A 19,128-nucleotide genomic window follows, 5' to 3' on the forward strand; every position below is an offset into this window, starting at 1 on the left:
TAGGCCAACACTCGAGTATTCCGATATAGTCTGGGACCCTCACACAAAGGCTGGTATAGACATTATCGAAAGAGTACAAAAAAAAGCTCTTAGATTTATCTACAATGCTTACAATTGGCGCATTTCAGTCACCTCTTTAAGGTTGCGATCTGGGCTCCAGACACTAGAAACTCGTCGCAAAATGCACCGTCTACAAGCAATGTATAACATAGTTAACAACCACACTAAAATGAGATTTGACAACTACATGCAATTTAACAAATCGCGACTGACCAGAGGTAAGCACAATCAAACAATATTATTGCCGCGCGCTAGAACAAACGCATATCTTTATTCCTTCCTGCCCAACACAATTCGCGAATGGAACGCTCTTCCGCACAGCGTGGTCAACTCAGCCACTCCAGACTCCTTCTTATCTGCAGTACAGACGTGCTTGTAATGTCATGCATTCACTGTACCTTTGCTTGTTCAAATTCTGATGACTCATTTACTACGCCTTTGCTATTGGCAGCAATGTGACGGCATCATTGTATTTCTTTTGTGTATTTGCATATGTTTACTTTGCCTATTGAACTGTTTTTTTACTCTTTTTATTTTTTTTATCCCCTTGAGGAAAAAGTTTGAAATCACGTGATGTTGTACCACTCCTGCCTGGGCTTCCAAATGGAAGCCGGCAGTATTCTGAAATAAATAATAAATAAAATGCCTATAAAAGCTAGGCCGATGTGTGTAAAGTACTTGCAATTTACCAAAGTTCTACTGTAGGCAATAAGGACTACAGTAAATGCAGTGGCAAAATAATTGGTGCTACAACCACAAAGTATTCAGTTTGAAATGTTTATTGCACTTCAGACTAGATACATGCTTCATATATGTGACATACACACTTCAGACTAGAACTTGCAACACACAAACTGTAGCTGCCAACATGCTTCTCAGGTCAAGCTGGTGGTGCAAACACACGAAACATGAGGTAAAAGAATCAGTGGCAGACTTGATTACAGTTGACACCTCGCAATAACAGGCTTGACTAGGACAAGAAACCATACCATTAAAACTGCAAAAGGAGTGCCTGTTCCAGCAGTGCACATTAAATGTTTGGATACTAAAGCCTGAAAATAGACTGATATGAATGTGCACTCCAATGTTGTGTCAGCCTGACGAAACGACACAGCATTTTAGTCTGAGCAAAAATAACACTGGCAGTCGCTGCAAAAATGTGGCACATAATGGCTTTCACAGATAAGTACACCATATACCGAAACCACACGGCATTTTAGTCTGTTTTTGTGTAAAATTAGCACTGGTAGGCCCTGCAAAAATGTGGCAAACAGGGGTTATCATAGAGCAGTACAGCATATATCGTAAAAAGTTTAAAAGCTTGTATTTCGTTGTAAGGGAAACAATTTTGAGATCAGAGCCAATATTCTAATTAGGGTGAGAAATACAAACCAGACCGACACACGCAATGACTAAAAAAGAGATTTAACTCAGGAGCTCCTATGTAATGCACATGAACAGTAAAATCGTTTTTCTCGGCAACTATGCAACCAAATTTGATGAGGTTTGATACATTTAAAAATGTTTAAATAATAGATTTTACATTAACACCATCAATTTTCATTAAAATTTTCTGAAAATAGCAAAACTTGAAGGAAAAGGACTTAGTTTGCAACTGTAAATAAAAAAAGAGCTAGCACAAATTCGTTAATTCTGTAAATTTTCCTACTCAAATACATCCAAAATACAGAAATACTTTTGAGACAACCACAGCACTAATTTGAATTAAGTTTGCGGCATTTGAGAATTCTACCTGTTGCAGGAAGAACTATTTGGCAGGTTTAAGAAAAATAACACCACGAAGCTTACTAATCCCCGTCTCTGTGCCAGAAAGAGATATCATAGTTCTGCAGACTCCATCTGCTATGTCTAAAGTCAACAAACTGTATATATGAATTTACAGCTTACATGAAATTGTTGCAACGTTTGAGAGTTTTGCGCATCAACTCATAAATTAGTGATTGTAGATTAGAGCAGCATATGGTATCTCTAATTTGACAGATTAAATTATGGTATTAGGTCCAACAGAAATGTGATCTCATTTTTTGTTATATAAGATTTGTTAACCTTACTGCTCTGTTTCTTCAAAATTTACAGTTTCCATGAATTCGTGCTACGTGAATTATGCTTTTTCAAATAATGTTTACTTTGATGCAACAATATTTCTTTATTTTACCTGACTCCTTGCTAAAAAAACTGCACAGTATTCATGAGATATGAATAAATAAATATTAGGTGAATAAGTAAACAAACAAATATTGCGGTTTGTCTTATCATTCCACCACCAGCATGAACTGTAGGGAGCTTTGGCTACTGCCCACATGGTTGCAAGTTCATTCTTACATGACCACCTGCTATTTCACTTCCCAGGAATGGAGCGAGGAAAGGCTAGTTTTTGGCCTCATTTGGTCCGTCTAGTAACGGCGACGGTGGAGCCTGGAAAATAAAATTGAAATTAATTTTCAAAAGGTGTAATGAACATTCAGTCATAATGTATTAGCAGGCACAAACATGCCACAAATATATATATAGTTGTAGCATTATGCTAAGTTTCATTTCAGTATTTCAGAAAAAAATTATAACAGAAAGGTGGCAGAACGCCCCACTTCCCCACCACTCTGCCAAACAGTGGCAGTTCTTTTGAGAATCACTTTTGAGAATATTTTTACTTTCCCAAGATTCGGTGTCATCAGCACTGGGCCAATGTGCCTGGCAGTAGAATATCATTGCTGATGACAAAAAGCATCTCCGAACGACAACAGCCTAGTCACACATTAATCTCATCTTGCAATGACAACACATTCCCATTTATAACATAAGCAAGCAGCAACACCCATGAGCTAAGTCCTATACAGATGTCACACTATGCATAGAAAAATTTTTTTTTAAAAGAAGAGAATGACCTACTGGCTTCTATTGCTGAGCGGTAGACAAAATTAATATTCTATCCGCTATTAGCCATAGTTGGTATGTACTATGCTTAATATGCGAATAATAAATTTCTCACATGGAGCCTGGGCAATCATGACGATGCATCTAAGTATGCATTGTATGGGGAACAATAATGTTTTATGTTGTTTTCGCAAACTATGATGGATAACTGCCAATTTGTGGTATTTGGAACACAGTCGCGGTGTCACTGTCACATACAATGGACACAGTATATTCGTGCTTTTTGAGTTATTGAAACAATTAGTTTCTAATCTAGTACGGGTATGTACACTGATATGTATCCTAAACGCAATGATAAGACTGCCCAATTGCAATTGAAAAGTTAATTCAGTTTTAATTAAAAAGGGTCCTTCTTGCAACCTGGCATGTGAAAAACAGAAAACAAAAATTATACTAATCAAGTAACTTTGAAAATTGATTGCATAACTGCTCGATAGGTTAAGCAGAAAATTTAACAAGAAATAACGTGCCTAAAACTAGTTGCAATAAACAAATTTGTTACTACGAAGGTTGCGGACAATTCAGTAAACAGATTGTGACCCAGTGTTTTTATGTGGCATTCCTCAGCGATGTTGTTGGTCAATTGGTTGCCGCAGCTGAACAAAACAGATGAACAGTCTAAATCTGACGCGCAGCCCCAGTCCCATCGGTGCATGGTCAAGTGGGACGAACATACTGATCCGGGGAGTGAATTATGGTGCTGTCTTATGTACCTGTTGAGGCACCGACCAATCTGTTGCATGTACATTTGACCAAATATACACATGATCACAAGAATAGACTACACTACCCCTGACAGACAAGACAAATTTAGTGGTATCTAAGCAAGCCTTTCTTGTCAGGGTGCCATATGCACAGAAGTGTGCAAGAGAATTAGAAAGGCAAGCAGGCAAGGGAGGCTTGCTCGGTGAAAGATACCACCAAATTTGTCGTGTATCACAGGCAGTGAGTGCACTGTATCCCTTTCACATGTGGTCAAGCGTACATAGGGCAAACTGGCCGGTATCTTATGTGTATAAGAGATCACTATATTTCATTTAAAAGACCAGTATGGTCATCCAACTTGGCCGTACATTTCCACAACGGGGCTTCATGTTGGATTACAATCGTTCATCTGTTTTCATCCACCGTAAAAACTGACAAGTGAAATCGATGAGGCATACCACATATATAGTAAGAGATGTGGGTGAGCCCCCATATTTAATGCAACAAACAAAAAAGGCATCCTGTGTAGGTCACAAGGTATCCATATCAGTCTGTGCCTATGTACTACAGAAGTAAATGCAGCTTAGTAAATACTGACCTTCATATTAATTTTCAAGAAATTAAAGCTGACCAAATGTGTATTTTGCAGTGGCTGTTACTATGGGAACAGAGAAGTAACTGTAAAGATATCAATGATAAACAAAGATGTGCAAACTACGTGCTTAGACCTGTGACATATTTAGTCCACTACCCTTCGAATTCCTACATGCACAGAAAACTGCACGAGATTGTAGCACACACAGAAAAAAATTATGCAAATAGGGGTACAGAATAGGAAATAGTTTTCAAAGAAAAAAACCCCAATAAAAAGTCATAAATACATTATGTACAAAGCAAAAAATATATGTAACTTGCAGGTAAGCAACTTACGCAAAAGAAATACTAAGCATCAGGAATGGTTGGGTATAGTTTTATACACAACACAATCATGTGGGCATAATGGCTATGCACACTAGTAGGTAGCAAGTTCAATAAGGTTGCATAAATATTTAGTCTCTTTAGTATGCTGCATTAAGTAATGTGTTGACAAACTTCACCATGAATGACACCAAGCACCCTTTTTGGAACACGTACATTTCATACACACCTGTCATGACCATCCAGATCACACGCCATGCTGCTGCAGCCATATATCCACAGGGTCTGCATTTCTTGGGGCTCCTCGATCTTGTAGTTTATGTTGTGGGTCACGGCCTCGCCACTACAAAATCAATTCTATGTTAGCTTATAGCAGTGGCACAATAAAGCTGTGATATCGTGAAAACATGCAATCAGCACCTAAAAGAGTCACGAAAACAATGTCTGCACTAATGTGGAAAGAGAGCAAATGCTTGAAATCATCGAATGTCATTACAATGCGAACCTCTACATCGAATAAAGTTTTGGACGCACCGCAGCAGCAGATTACAATCTAAACTTAATGTTTTTTTTTTCATTACTTAGTATAGGCAACGTTCCCCTGTAATGCTTAGTTAAGTCAGTTATGTCAACGCATCTTGCCTTGGAAATAAAGCTGTACTAGTAGCATGCTGTGATTGGCTTACATTTTTTTCTTAGAACTGTTCGTTAGCCAAAAACCTCGTAAGCAGAGATTGTGCACAACGTCGAAGCATTTATAAGTGAGGAAACGTCATTGAAGAATGAATCGATGAAGAAGTAGACGGGTCGTTACTATGCAACTTTAGCAGACAAGCGCGAGCTCACGCACAACTGCACAAGGCGAACACGATTTCCGAAACTTTTCTCTGGGGAAGCAAACGATTTATCAGGATTATCAATTCCGCACTGTGGCAATAGAGTTGCGTACACAATTCTTACAACCAGCGCGTAGTAAGTATCAGCACAGGGTTCACTGTTGTCGTGGGTGTTCCACTTACTACGTTCGCAAGGCACTCTATACACACACGGGAAGCATACACAACACGGCTGAACGCACGTGTAGTTGGCGAGCACGATTGCTTACCGTTTCAACAGTACGACGAGGTCGAAAGGCACTCTCCAAGTTTCCAGTGATGCGTCTGCGATGTTACTTGCAGCAAACAAGCCACTGGGTAGTGGACGAGCTGAGGCGCGCTAATAATACGCATTACTTCTTTGCGCCGTCCACCAAACTTTCCACGAACACAAGCGGAGACAAATGGAACGCACTCCATGGCATGAAAATCGTTGGTCCACATTTAGCCGGCGCGCCACGCATACGGCGTGCTTACAGCTATCTTCTGGCACTTTCGTGCTCGCGAACTACGTCTCATTTCATTACAGCAAACTTAATAACACACGATCAAACAAACACATCTACGCAGCTCGCACGACAACCGTTGAAGACGGAGCAATAACAACACGCCGTAACTTCGTATTCTACCTGTCGCGTTGAATACGAAAATACCGGCGCCGCCAGCGCCGTCTGTATAATAGTGCGGCTGCTGTGGCCTCCGTGATTCCTACAATAATACCCACTACAGCAGGTTTTGTGCTGTTTTGAGCCGGCCTTTGAGCCGAACTACATACATATGTTGCTAGACAAGAAGAAACATTGACATGCTCATATTGTGTGCTATAGTTTAGGGTAGAAATAAATTACATGCAGTATTCTTGCTTTTGAATCGCTTATGCCACATGTAGTCAGCAAAAAGCATGGCCTTCAAGACCTCGACAATTTACCCTGTGTAAGCTATCGCTGCGGTGTGATTTTAACGATTTCAACCTCGGTCACTGGCCTTAAAACCCTAACTGACTTTATGCGCAGCCGTTACCTGCAGTGCCTGGCGCCCTCACTTTGTTTCTCATTGAAGTAACTTCCTGCTGTCGTTTAAATGTAGCCCAGAAATTGTCGACACAACCTCGGAGGTACACGTGTGCAGTGTGTGATGTTTCCGTGCGCTTGTGTCCGTCGCACAGCAACGTATATACGATGATGTTTAATTTTACCCGTGAGGCACAGGTTACGCTTATGTGTTCCCTATCTTGCTTTCGTGGCGATGCGCTTATCATGCGCGGATCGCGCTCATGTGGTCTGTGACTTTTCAAGATTCCTTGAAAAAAAAAAATCGTTTCTGCAGCGTGCATTTGTCGCATTTGAGTGGTATGTGCTAGAAATGTGCGGCGGCGTTCGATCTGTTTCCGCCCCAAGTCCTGCAGTCACTGCATGCCAGCAAATAGATATGACGCGATTGCTAAGGCGCAGTTTTGCTTAGTGTTTCTTGGTATACATCTTTGTGATTTACCTGCATATTCGATATAAACCACAATGCGCGCTTCCGTTATATTTCTTTGGTTTTCCTAATTTCGATTAGTGTGATGTTTGCCTTGGTCAATGAGTGTCTTTTTAACGATGCTCTTACTTGATAGTGAAAAACCTCTGAAATGCCGATTGCAAGAACCAGCGTCTTCCAGTGCCTTCCAGTGTGAAACCAGCGCGTTTTTCTTTTTTCTTTTTCTTTCTTTTTTTTAAGAACTGGATCGCACTGGGTACGCTGGCGCTCGCTGGGACTCACTCGAGACCAGTGAGAACGCTGGATAAGAGCTGGGTAACACTGGAAGAGACGCTCGCATTGGAAACGGCGCTGGTTGTGTTTGTGCCCCGCTGGCTCCAGCACGCAAGGACGAGCGCTGCTGAATATTAAATGCTTTATACGATTTCATGTATATATACTCATGTAGATACTAGTACCTTGTCCTAAATAACGCTATATCTCAGGGTCATAGAACTATTTCGTGTCGCAGCATGGAATAAAGGTGCGTGAGCTGCCTTGTTTATTCCTGCACATGTGACACTGAAAATCACTTTCGTTTTTTGCATTTTGCCTTTTGACAGGGCGGACAGCTAAATTCTTTAACGAAACCACGCAAACGCAGAGGACGCCGCTTTTTTAGTAGTTCGCACGTAACATATGACTGGGAGTTATCGCCATTGTCGCAGTGTTGTGAAGTGGACATGAAATCCAGAAGTCGTTCAGACGCGCTCGAACGGACCCCGAGTTCGAAGCCTACCGCTGCTTGATATTATCGCACAGATAACAAGGCTGAGGCGATTCGTGCGCTTCCACTTTCCCTATTGTACTAAAAAGAGTTCTGAGGCTCAAATACACACATTTTAGCTTTCGCCAGCTACCCGCGCCGAGATCAGCCCCATCGAAGCTTAGGCATAGCGTGTCCGCCGAGTCCGTCTGCACGCTATCGGCGCGTCTAACCTCAAGAATCAAGAAGTCTAAAAAGGATAAATTACTTTATATTTCAGATTTCGCGTCGGTGCATTTAAATAAACAATTTTTTCATGTCTACAGTGCCAGCACAAGAAGTGAGGAGCGCCGATGTGACGCATCATAAACGCAGGTATATGTGCTGTCGCCGAAGGCTCCCAGCACTAGCCTGCGTTTCTCTGACGAATATATATGGCTAGACAGACGTGTAGACTGAAAGGCATCACTGAACTAAGAAAACATTGCATACCCCTCGCGTGAAGAACAAGAAACGGCTATCGAAATCGGCAGTAACACCTCATTCATGCAGCGTCCCGGGTCGGTGGTTTATTTAGGACTTTTTTCGAAGCTAAAATACCAATCGCAGTCGATGTTATGGCACTTCCGAGCACACTATTGAATACAAAGAGCAAATTTTTCTTTGTGGTACAGGCGTGAGTTTCAGTTGCTGGCCGATAGCGCATCTACCACGTCTGTGCAAGACTCCTCTCTGTGAAACTAAAACTGCTTCTCGATTTTGATGAGCTAAATTATCCGCCCATGTCCCTATGCTGACGTGGCGTAGCGGTAATGAGCCGGGCTGCGGATCTGCAGGTACGACGATCGAATCCTGGTCAGAGCACTTCTGTTTTTACATGTTCATTTTTTCGATTTATATTGTACTGAAACGCTATCTGTTGCTTTCTGTATTAAAAAAAAAGACCTACGGTGTCCAGGCACCGCGTATTTAACGCGCTAGAGCTGTTTTTCGCACCAGTAACCAGCGCCTCCCAGTACGCCGCGCTTGCCCAGCGCCCCATGCATCCAGCGCGCGGCACTGGACCCATAATCCGGCGATGTACTGGGTACTGTTTATAGAGTGAGAATATAGAGCCGTTCTTAGACAGGCCGCACTTTAGCTTGTTTAATTTCCTATAAACGTTCCTTTACAGAACTCAGTACGTATGCCATATGATGGCACACTTTTAGAACGGGAATGGAGAGCCAGTCTAGAGACAGGCCGCATTAGAAGTTCTGAAAACGTTCTATAAATTTTTCTATAGAATTTGGTACATAAGATGTCAACACGACCTCTATAGAACTTTTATGGAGGATGTAGAGCCATTCTATAGACAGACCGCATTAGAAGTTCTGAAAAGGTTCTATTAACATTTTTCTGTAGGATTTGGCACATAAGATGTTAATACGACCTCTATAGAACGTTTCCGAAAACGTTCTATAAAACATTTTCTATAGAATTTGGTACATGAAATGTCAATACGACCTCTATAGAACATTTATGGAGGGTGAATGGAGAGTCAGTCTATAGACAAGTCGCATTAGAAGTGTTAAAAACTTTCTATATACATTATTTTATAGAATATTGTACATATGATGACAATAAACCCTCTATAGACTGCTTATAGAGCGTGAATGGAGAGTCAGTCTATAGACAAGCCGCACTAGAAGTGTTAAAAACTTTCTATAGACATTATTTTATAGAATTTAGTACATATGATATCAATACAATCTCTATAGAACATTTATAGAGAACGAATGGAGAGCCATTCTATAGACAGGTCGCGTTAGAAGTTTTAAAGACATTCTATAAAAATTACTTTATAGAATTCAGTACATAGGATGTCAATACACCCTCTATAGAACATCTATTGTGTGTGAAATGACTTGATTCTATAGAAAGGTTTCTATAGACTTCTTATAGAGATTCTATGCAGACGACTCTATAGATCGCGAGTTCCTATAGAGTCCCTTTTGACTCCATAGGAACTCATTAGGAGTTCTAAAGGAACTCTAAATCCATTTTCATAAGGGTTGCCCCGCGAACATATTCCCCGTGGCCTTATAGTCGCGTTCCATTTTTATTCATGCTGTTTTCTCGATAGCAAGCAGTTTAAAGTTTTGGTGTCAATGCGGCAGTGTACGTGTGCCGCCGAAAGCTTGCTTGGTCGCAGGAGCGATGCATGACGCAATGATGGTGCAGATTTAGCGCGTCGCTGGCATCAAGACAATGCGCTGCCGCCGAGGGAAGGAAGATAACGAAAGTGTACAGCTTGGTAGCTGCTCACGGAGCCGTGCCGATGGGGACGGTGCCATCATGACGAAATGTGAGGCGGCGATATTAATGGCTGCAGCGTTCTTGTTTTCTTTTATTCTTTTATTTTTTTTACAGCGGAGTCGTTAAGAGGAAGCTTTAACACGGGCCCTACTCCGACTCGGCCTATTCAAATAGATGTAAAACGCCGAAACGCTTTTCTTAGATAACTCCTGGACTGATTTTAATGAAATTTGTTGGATTGTTGGATGTGTTGGATAGGTAAATTCTAGTGACTATTGGAAGCGAAATTTCTATTTAGGGCCTGAATTTTGATAAAAGATATTCAACAATTCGAAAGTGCGAAAAGTACACAAGCACGAAATATACAAATTATTAACTCCACATCAAGAACTGATATCACGGTTCTGTAAACAGCATCCATTAGACAGTTCCAATATGCCGATTTATATCTTACGTGAAGTCGTTACGTTGTGAACAAGGGTTGTGGAAAAGCTGTATTTCCATATTACTAAATTTTTTGAGATTCATGCGTAATATATCAATTTTGTCGGCTTTAGATGTGCTGTTAGATGCAATGTACGTAATTTTGATATCAGTTTTCATTTCCGAAAGAAAGTTGTCAACTTGATGGTTTCGTTTTCTTAAAATGTGCAATTTTTGACAATTTAGAATAAACAAATGATGACCTAATTCACGAATTCGAAACCAACAGACACTAGATTTTAAGTTTTTGTTTTAAATGCAACAAACCTTGTCAAATTAGATGCAGTGGCTGTCGAGAAAAACGAATTTTCCTTTTACATTTATTTAGATAGGACCTCCAGAGCTAAAGCTTCCTCTTAAAGGCTACTTTCCCCGCTATCGCGTCCACGTGTAGAGCCAAATCCCGAAGATAGCGTAATACCGGCCCGACCCGCAGCGGTGGTGAAGCATGCGTTCAGCGCTCCCCATATGTGGGCTGATCCCGAATGTAACGCCATGCCGGGGAGACCCGCAGCGGAGATGAAGCAGGCGTTAAGCACTCCCCATACGTGGGCCGATCCCGAAGACTGTGAAATGCGGGGCCGACATACGGTGGAGGTGCAGTTCGCCATTAAGGAACCCACATACACAGCTTTGCAGGTCATGTTTCTTCACAGAGTGGAAGGGCACTGAGATTTTTTAGTTATCCGCGTTTACCCTGCATGCGTCTGCGATGAAAACAAGAAGCAGGTATGCCTGGAAAATCTAAGGTGGTGGAAGCAGGTGGTAGCGGAGAGGTTAGCATACTCAGCCCCTGCACGTACTTATATCTGCATTGACATGGGTTCATGGTAGTGATAGCGACCAAAGCTCTACTTTTTCTGCGTACTCTAGTCATTGTGATACTAAGGATGTGCTTAGCATGCCCAATCACTGAACGCAAATTGCAGCAGTTACGAGTGGTGGAATCCCGCTGGGGCTGATTGTGAAGAAAGCTTCCTTTCTCTGTCCACTATCGCGATGGTGAAGCTAAAAATGACGAGGAGGCCTGACGGACACAACGTTGACCGTCACCATAACAGAATGGATGGACGACCTGCGGAAAGGACAAGGCACACCAAGTTTTTAGCACTTAATTTGTCCTACAGTAAAGCGCTACAATGGCTAGTATGCCCTCATGGGAATGGTAGACCGAACTGCTTCTCACTGCTAACACTGGACTGATACTAAGAAAATACTCCGTCCGCAGGCACCACGCTACACTGAAACTAGTAAAACAATGTCAATTTATAAACTGATATTGCCAATTATCTGGTGTCCTCCTTGTGTGTGTTGAGGGCATAAAGGTCCTGGCAATGAAATGGTAGTATTTTCGTTTTTGCTGCAGTTCCACACAAACAAAATTTTTTGAAGTGATCCGACAGCGATCTACCGGCGGAGAAGACCAACCCACAAATTAAAATAATTGCTGGTTTCAGATCTTCCAATTTACTTTGCGCTTAGCTACCATCTGTTATATTCTTCTTTTTGTGCTCTTATAAAGAAGAAAACTCCACATTACTACAATATCAACAACCGTACACTAAATAGACTGGCTTTGAAGCTGTGACCACGCACCGCACTTTTCCACATTTAGCACATGTAGTATTGGGGCAACACGTTTGAGCAAAATGATTAGGTTTTCGGTCAAAGCACTGTGACAGGCGGGAAAAACTCATTGTCATGCCCGGTCGAAACAATACCATCTGAAACCTTATTTATTTATATTAATTTTTGAAAAATCACAATAACCGTTTATACATTTGCTTCGTATGAGTTATATACTAGCTTGCCTCGTCAATCTCAAAAATGTATTCTCTTTTCGGGAGACGGCCTTCGTGAAAAACGACGCAACATGACAGTAGAACATCTAGCAAGGCTCTATCCAAAGATTGGCGAAATAGTGCACTGAGAGCGTGTCGACTAGCGTGCGAGTGAAAGTTGAATTATGATAGTTATCAGCTTGTGTTGCCTCTAGCACGAGTGAGTAGTGTTAGCAATGACATTGGTGTGAAAATGGTCAGCTCAGTCTGCGATTTGCTCATGTGATCTCCGCATTGAACGTCGCAGTTGTCACGATGAGAGTACTTCTGTGACATTATCAGCCCAGTGGGCTGGGAAGGCTCGAGTGGTAGCTCACCTTGAGGAGTATCAGGTAACAATTATTAATATACATACTTTGCGATGATGAAAAAGATGCAGAAACACCACTGGTGTTGTCTAACTATTCGTAAACAGGCTCCCAAATTTCAATTGGCCCACCCCAAACATTAAGTAGGCTCACCCCCAAATTTCAAGTTGGCACACCCTCAAATTTAAATTGGCCCACCCCCCAAATTTAAATTCGGCCACGCCCGATTTTCTTTTCGCCCAGCCTTAAACTCAAATCCCAATCCCAAATTTCAATTGGGCCACCTCTAATTTTCAAGTTGGTGCATGCACGCACGAATTTCCATAAATCGACGTCCAAATTTCGAGTCGGCGCACCCCAAAATTTAGGCTGGTCCACCCCCATATCGCCCCCAAATTCAGATTGGCGGACCCCGAGATTGCCCCCACATTTAGGTAGGACCAACCCCATATCACCCCCGAATACAAATTGGGCTGCCTCCACAACACCACCAAATTTAGGTTGGCCCACTCCAATACCACCTGCAAATCGAGGTTGGCCCACCCCCAAATCCGCCCCAAACTAGCGCTGGCCCACCCCTCGATCACCTCAAATTTAGGATGGCCCACCGCAAATCACACGCCAATTAAGGTTAGTCCACCCATATATCACCCCCCCCCAATTCAGCTTGGCGCAGCCGCACATCCCCCCCATAGTTAGATTAGCCCGTCCCAATGTCACCCCAAATTTAGGTTGGCCCACCCCCATATCGTCCCCAAATCCAGGTTGGCCCATCCCCGTATCAGACCCAAACTTAGCCTGGCCCACCCCTCTATCACCTCAAATTTAGGATGGCCCACCGCAAATCAATCCCACATTTAGGTTAGCCCATCCCCATTACACCCCCGATTCAGCTTCGCCCAGCCCCATGTCACCCCCATGGTTAGGGTGTCCCACTACCCATATCCCACCAAATTTAGGTTCTCCCACCCCCGTATCATCCCCAAATCTAGGCTGGCCCACCCCCATATTCCCCCAAACTTAGGCTTAGCCACCCATATGTCACCTCAAATTTAGGTTGGCCCACCCCCATATCAGGCTCAAATTCGGCTTTACTCATTACCATTTCACCCCAAATTTAGGTTGGGCCACTCCCATATCACTACTAAATTCAGCTTGGCCCATACCTGTATCACGCCCAAATTTATGCTGATGGCACTTCCAATTTCAAGTTGGCCACCCCAACCCTTTTTATGAAGACCTATGTATTCATATGGGAAATGCGTCAAGTTTTTTGGCGTTACAGACACGAATTTGCACGATTTTGCTACCAAATTGCTGGGGTACTCGCCAACGAATCCTGTGCATTAAAAGCAACTGCACCGAACGAGCGACGCCATGTGTTGATCCTAAATACTGACGGCTAGCCAAGCTAGCTACTCTGTAGAGCGACCGGGGCAGCCACAGCACGGGCCATTTATTCAAATGGATTTTTTACGGGCACACCTACAGATTCATACCACTTGGCTATAGGCAACACATTAACAGTAGCTATTAATCCACACGCTGCACGTCTTCTCCTAGTTGGTGCATTTCTTCTTTGGATGAATCTTTAGAAATAGTTTACGTTCGGGCAGCGACTCAGCTTAGCAGACCCTTTGTTCCGCAGGAATGTTGCATAGGAATGGCACTGGCCACCGGGTGGCATTGTGGCCTAGGTGGACCTGATTCGCTCGGAGCATGTGCCATTAAGGACAGGCGAAAGTCGTGAAAACGGACCTTCCAGAAGAACGCATTAAGAATAGCCATTTTGTTCTCCCAGGTTCCACGCTACAAAGCACTAAAGTATTTTTTTTTTTGCATAACACAAAGCTATGCGCAAGCTTCGAGTTATGATGTCCAATGAATAAAATATTCATAAATGCGATGAACTAACTAATGAACACAACACTGCTATGTTTTAGGAAGGAAAAATAGAAAACATAATATTTCAAGCGAACCACTGGAAAACTAAAACCGAAAGCAAACCATGAGTTTTGTGTTTCTGCCATCTGGTGGGAGACTGTAAAACTAAGTCCTATGCGGCTTCTAAAAAAAAAAAAAGGAAACTGCGCCGCTGCAAAACCAGAACCGAAAGCAAATATTCGATTTTGCATTTCTGCCATCTAGTGACAGACTATAAAACTAGGCCCCATGCGGCCTAAAAAAAAGTGCGAAGCGGGAATCGAACCGCGGCAACCGCGACGGGAGACGAAAGGTGCGCGCGATTTTACCACTCGACCACGGCTTCCTTTTTTTTTTCTTTATTTCCAGCTTGGCTACAAGCTTCAAGAGAGTTTGTGATCCTAGATCACACTCGTTTTATATGTGTCAAAGTGTCAAGCATTGACACACCAGCTTCATCACAGTCCTTCGTCTTGTACACGTCACGTACCTTCACAACCATTTCCACAAAATATTCGTACACAGATCGGACTTTAACATCACAATGTCTATATGCCAACAGACTACGCCAGACTGCGTGCATTCCAAGTAAAAAGATGACATCCATCTGATCAAAATCGTGTTCAGGTGGTAAAAAACGAATGCCATGTGGATTGAGGGGTAGGTCTATCTTTAACGTTCTCTGTAATATATCCCAAAAGAATATGGCATTATTACAATCAATGAAAACATGTTCGATCGTTTCAGTTTTGTTGCACAGAAAGCATCTGCTTCCCCATGGCACATAAATTCCTCTTTCCTCCAACCACGTTTTAACAGGCAAGGTTCCCGTGTGAAGCTTGAAGAAGAATGTTTTAACGTTTGCCGGTATCCACATATTTTTAACCCTTTTAAGTACGTCTTGCCCAGGCCCTTCTTGAAACATTAACCGATACAATGGAACAGGGAACACACTTTCAGTGAGATACTTCATAAGACGCTTTCTTTTTACATTGGAGAGGTACTCAAGAGAGAATCGCGCCCTAAGGAAATGATAGGACGTTACAACTTCATGCAAGAACCTTGAAATTGTGTAATGAGGGCCAATGGCTGAAGAAACAAAAGCTCAGGCATAGAAACTGCTAACATAGTTTGAAAAAAAACTGCACAAAAACGGGTCTCTTTCGTCCCTTCTCAATATGAAACGTGATACAACTTGCTGAAGAAACAAGTGGCACACCGACAGACCACCTTTCTTTACTCGACGAAACAAATTTGTCCTTGATGTTCGCTCCCATGTAGAACACCAGATAAACGTGGCAAAGATTCGGTGAAATTTTTGAATGTGCTAACGTGTACAATACAGTGCCTGCATTTTTGCACGTGCCACTATTTGTAATGTTTTTCTCGCTGCGAAAATTATGGATCTTCTGCAGACCATGGCTTCCGAGGCTTCGCCCAGTGCTACGCTTATGTTTTTATAGACACCACGTGAATTTTCACGACTGTTACAAAAAACGCTTTTGGGAACAGTGTTGCGCCATGTGTGGAGAGCCGAGATAGGCATCAATCGAAAGCTGAGTCTCCGGACTACATACGCTGCACTGCGTATTACGATAGACGTCGTAGGCTAATTACAGGCACCGTTCGTGCCTCGAAAATCGAGTACAAATTTTCGTCGTTTCCATACGCTTCCATTGCTAAACCTTTAACCGCTGTGGGAACAAAATTCTTACGTGCCATAGCGTGATCACTGCATTTGGATCGTGTGGATTGTCTTCCAGACCAGAACACGTCTGTCGCCTGCGTTTTTCGATAATCGACCTGTAGCTTTTGTTATTCGCGAAAAACCCACTCGTTCCATTGAAAACGCGCTAACTTCGTGCCGGGGCCACTTGGGGCGCTAGTTCGTACGTGTCCAGGAAAGCTGGATATGATGGGTAATGGTTCTAGCTGTTGACAGCTTCGGTGTGCAACCACCTTCACAGCGTGGATTGGATGCCATTTTTATTTTGTTACATAAACACATGTTTGCCACATAAAGTAAACAGACAACGACGTGAGTGAAAGCAGAGTGGAAATAAGTTGCCTTCTTCAGCAAAATGCAGAAATGATAACGAAAACGTACAGTGTACAAAAACACAACTTGATGCCGGAGGGAGCCGAAACCACATGTACCATTGAGCTATAGCGGCGATCATGCCCTCGTCCCAATGAAATCATTGCGAACCCCGCCGAGATTGCTTAGTGGCTATGGTGTTCGGCTGCTAACCATGAGTTCGCGGGAAGGGTTCCCGGCCACGGCGGTCGCATTTCGATGGTGGCGAAACGCGAAAACACCGTATACTTAGACTTAGTTGCACGTTCAAAAACCCCGGGTGCTCCATTTTTCCGTAGTTCCCTATTACGGCGTGCCTCCTAATCAGATCTTGGTCTCGGCACGTAAAACTTCATATTTTTTTTTGAATTCTGAGCACGTAGCGACTAGCATCGAAAAGATTGTGCCTCCTTTTCTAACCTATTTCTCAATCGTTTAGTAAGGCAATGAACGGAGCTAATTGGTGGACGTTCATGATTATCCTGCGCTTAGTGTTACACTGACAGGAAAGGAACTAATAGATTAATCGTTTTTCTTTTTGTCGCTTTTATTGTGGCAATATAGGGCAGCTGTGGAATCTTTGTCGCAATGAAAAAACTAGCTCTCGCCTAAGTACAAGAAAAGAAAGAGGTGGGTTGAACATTGCCACAACCCTTATAAAAATGAACGTTAACATTCTTTAGAACTCCTACCAACTTTCTATTTACTTTATTGACAGTCTATTTACATTTACATTCTAGTAACATTTGTTCATGCACAGTCAAAAGACTTCCTTCTTACTTTTGTATAAAGAATATTTTCAATACGCCGTTAACAGACTTTCTTCTTACTTTTGTATAAAGAATATTTTCAATACACTGTAAACAGACTTTCTTCTTACTTTTGTATAAAGAATATTTTCAATACACTGTTAACAGACTTTCTTCTTACATTTGTATAAAGAATGTTTTAAATACACCGTTAAAAGACTTTCTTCTTACTTTTGTATAAGAATATTTTCAATACAATGTTAACAGACTTTCTTCTTACTTTTGTATACAGAAGGTTTTAAATACACCATTAATAGACTTCCTTCTTATTTTTGTATAAAGAATATTTTTAATACACCGTAAAAGACTTCCTTCTTCCTTTTGCACATAGAATATTTTAAGGTCCCCATCAACATGTATTTTTCTAGCTTTTGTCTCTATAACCACTTTAGTAGTGCGTGACAAGGCTCGTTACTTTTGTGTAAAGAATGTTTTACTATACGTCATCGAACTATATTTTTTTGTTTGAAGGACATGTATCCTCAGTAGGTCCACAGCTCGTACTGTTTGCCGAAAAATATTTAGAATGTGAAGTAACTTGAGAGTTTTTGATAAATTTTTCTAACACACTTTAATGCCCACATATGACATACTCAGGAGTCAAGCTCTTTGTTTTAAATCATAGTCCCAATCCAGACGGTAGCGAATTGTTGACGGAGTGCTACTAAAATGTTTAAAGAAATATCTTCGTAAACTGTCAGAACTAATCTTTCTAAAGGTTCTACTGGACTACGTGAGCGTGCGGTGACGTCAGCCCACTCCGAGAAAATTTGCTTGCGCTACACCACCTGACCGGTGTGATAGCGGACTACTGTGCAGGCCGCGCACCAATTGCAGAGCTTTATCCCGACCTTCGGGCTAGTTAATTAAAGGCCGATTTACACTTGAGCCGTGACGCGTGCGGTCGTGCAGAAAGCTGTACATTTCACCCACTGGTGCACAAATTTTGGCATACACTGTGCTCGCACATGCAGTGTAAACCGAAATGTCTGTACCAGTCTACGAAATGTGCAAATTTTCACCCGACCACACGCGTGCGGGCAGGCGAGTGGTGTGGCGTGGGGCTGGAGCGCAAATTTGCCCTTACCACACACTGCTATTGCAATGCCACCAATTAGCTTTGCAACGAGATAATCAGGTCAGTGCATTCTGCGATATAAATAGTACGCCCTAAGCTCGAACGTGTCAGCATAGTAGTGTCAAGATATTAGTAAAAAGAATAAAAAGAGCCGAAACTCAGGGTAACACGGCGCTGGAACGTTGCCGCTCAAATGTCCAAAAGGCTGCAAAATACAGCTGCTGCTGAGTGAGAGCGAGTATTGACCTGAGAAGCGCACAGTTCGAATAGAAAGAAAAGCTGAACTCTGTGCAAGTAACACCTTTCTGTGAAAAAATAATTAAATTACCCTTACTGTATAAAAAATGTAGCTTTCTACGCGTTCCTATTCGCACGCTTTCGTCCCTGCCCCCTACTGACGGCTGCCGCACATTAAACGAAATGGACATTGCATCAAAGTGAAGGCAAAGTAACTATGTCAACTGATGTGCTTTATGGCGATGGTAGCTTGCTGTGTGTGAAAACAGATAGAAAAGGAATAATTATGCGCTCTTAACATTCAGTGATCTTGCTCCACAACACGGCGACAAAATTTTGA

At 42.3% G+C, this 19,128-nt stretch overlaps 1 protein-coding gene and 1 long non-coding RNA gene across 2 annotated transcripts in view; one reads left to right on the top strand and one right to left on the bottom strand.

Annotated features, from left to right (window-relative positions):
• The window catches only part of LOC139051559 (tachykinin-like peptides receptor 86C), a 489,557-nt gene that overhangs the window by 421,641 nt on the left and 48,788 nt on the right, over positions 1 to 19,128 (top strand). The gene's annotated exons all lie outside the window — the stretch shown is intronic.
• On the bottom strand, positions 2,034 to 5,899 carry LOC139051517 (uncharacterized). The gene is made up of 3 exons (XR_011509412.1): positions 5,741 to 5,899; positions 4,865 to 4,978; positions 2,034 to 2,496 (listed from the first exon to the last, which is right to left on the bottom strand). It is a non-coding gene; the product is annotated as an uncharacterized lncRNA (long non-coding RNA).

Source organism: Dermacentor albipictus, unplaced genomic scaffold, assembly GCF_038994185.2.
Source record: "Dermacentor albipictus isolate Rhodes 1998 colony unplaced genomic scaffold, USDA_Dalb.pri_finalv2 scaffold_12, whole genome shotgun sequence".
Taxonomy (NCBI): Eukaryota; Metazoa; Arthropoda; class Arachnida; order Ixodida; family Ixodidae; genus Dermacentor; species Dermacentor albipictus.